The sequence below is a fragment of the Pimephales promelas genome, chromosome 7, assembly GCF_988280905.1.
Source record: "Pimephales promelas chromosome 7, fPimPro1.hap1.1, whole genome shotgun sequence".
In the NCBI taxonomy this organism is placed as follows: Eukaryota; Metazoa; Chordata; class Actinopteri; order Cypriniformes; family Leuciscidae; genus Pimephales; species Pimephales promelas.
The window spans coordinates 2,913,459-2,915,743 of record NC_142775.1 but is presented as its reverse complement, the minus strand read 5'-3'; the positions used below and the strand labels follow the sequence as shown (position 1 = coordinate 2,915,743).

The 2,285-nt window shown below is 34.0% G+C and overlaps 1 long non-coding RNA gene across 1 annotated transcript; it reads right to left on the bottom strand.

The window, feature by feature from the left end:
* Positions 1 to 836: 836 nt before the first annotated feature.
* Positions 837 to 2,001, bottom strand: LOC120464235 (uncharacterized). Its single transcript, XR_005618648.2, has 2 exons — positions 1,537 to 2,001; positions 837 to 1,005 (listed from the first exon to the last, which is right to left on the bottom strand). It is a non-coding gene; the product is annotated as an uncharacterized LOC120464235 (long non-coding RNA).
* Between the last annotated feature and the right edge of the window lie 284 nt (positions 2,002 to 2,285).

The following is a 2,285-nucleotide window of genomic DNA, read 5'->3' as shown; positions in this document are numbered from 1 at the left end:
AACCCCAAAATCATCATCTCTTGATTATGTTGTTAATTTCTTTATTTTATACCCAAAAAGTTTCTCCTTTAAGTTTTCCTCTTTTTCTTCATGAATTTACCTCGTTTCATCCCTCAGATATAACAACAACTTTTTTTATGTATTATGAAGAACTATAATGAAGATATTTAGCCTTTTTTATTGTTCTTATTTCCTGTGTATAAATATAATTTTATGTCATATTATGATGTACACAAACCAATGATCTTTATATTTTCTGTTTTGTCACTATGATTGTTACATAAACTATAGTATCTTTCCATGATCTTGCATATTAATAAGTTTAAATTATATGAGCGACAGGTGCTCTAACACTTCATAACATCAGTAACTTGACAGCACAACCTAGAACAGCGCTTGTAATGTCTGCACAAAGGAGACGGGCAGCTGCTTGAAGATCTCTTTTGGAGAAAACTGTTGATTTTATACTCCAAAAATGTAAGTATCACTGCTTAAAAATTAATATTACCTCAGAATGAATTTCATTGTTAGCCCACCCCAAAACTTAAACAAAATAATAATATTAAATGCTGACCAATACTTATATAACTTTTTATATACTAAAAATATAATTTAATAAAACAAGCAAAATGTCATTTGTTTTGTAATATGACAGTAATGCATGAATTCATTTATATTGCTAAATGCAGTGAAACATCTCAATTGTCAGTCAATCGATGAATTAATGCATAAATTAATTACATTTTATATACTGACAACAATAAGAAACATGAATAAATGAGTAAAAGAACAAATAAAAGTAAATAAAAGTAACCATCACAATAAACAAATGCATATACAAGTCAACACATGAAACAGCTTTATTCAAACTACAAGCATGTATTTACAGGCACTGAACCCCAAACCCTACTGCCGACTCAACACAGCGGTTCCCATTCTTTGATGACAGCATTCAGCATCATGAGCCTCTCTCCACCGGATAAACACACGCGTGTTCTCCTGTCCCTGTAACATACAGACAAGATTCACATTACGAGCTCAACACTGCATTTACATGTTGAGGTTGATGTGTTAACTCACTTTTAATCCAACTTAAATGTTCCTCAATATATCAACACCAATAAGGGACAAATTAAATATATATCATGTTTAGTTACTTTATATATGTTTTTATTCACAGCACATAATTTGTCTAATGTAAGCAGTGTTGACAACAGTGAATTATCCTACATAATAGCACACACATGTATTTTTCATGTTGGGATGTGCTCACCTGCAATACTTATACAATATTTTCCTTCCTGATGTAAATAGACATTTTAAATAAGCGTTTTTAAGATGTATGGTTATGTAAATACACGTTGGAAACGTAACTTTACGGTTACTGGAGCTCCCCTGTTATCAATACATAATAAAACATGTGTTTACAGCAAAATCACAACTATACTATACTGTCTAACTCCTTTAGACGTTCAACAGTTAAAACGTTTACTCTATAGTAGTTTAACACATACGATTTAAACCGTATTTACTCACATTTGAAAACCCCCGCGTCGCTTATCTCCGCGATGTTGATATTGACGTATCCTCTCTTCTTCTTCTTCTTCTTCTTCTGTGATTTTTATTGGCAGTTTGCAAGCTATGTGCATTGACGTATCCTCTCGCGTGGCCTCCTGGGATAGATGAGTATCATGAGTAGCCGTGGAAAAGCACTCAAAAATCTGGGCGGAAGCAGTAAGCCATCCGGGAACTTCTCGCCTACTCTTTTTATGAAAACTGATGTTTGGAACGTACTGCTTCCTTCACGTACTGTTTTCGCCTACTATATAGTAGGAAAGTAGGCATATTGGAACGCACTTAAGTCCGAATCTCGCGACAATTGCTACGTCACCCAGGTAATTCTCGCCTACTCTTTTGGATTCATTCATACTTTTTTGCTCGCCTACTCTTTTTCCCATACTAAATAGTAGGGAAGTATGCGGTTTGGAACGCAGCCACAGTGTTATTTTAAGCAGTTTTTAGCAAGATGAGAAAATGGAGAGACTTTTTAATGCTCTATTAGGTTTGTGTTTAAAGTTTCTGAAATGTTAGTGTTTTGGGTTTACTGTGGTGACGTGTCGAGTGTGTGTTACGGGTTGAGGACCTGCCAACAAGACTTCAAATCAATTTAATAATAAAGCAATCATTTGGTTTTGCTCTGGATGACACCAGTATCACTACTGCCAACACTGAATATCACGTTGTGTAAAGAAAAGTGATATTTACTTTGATGTTATAAGTTTTCA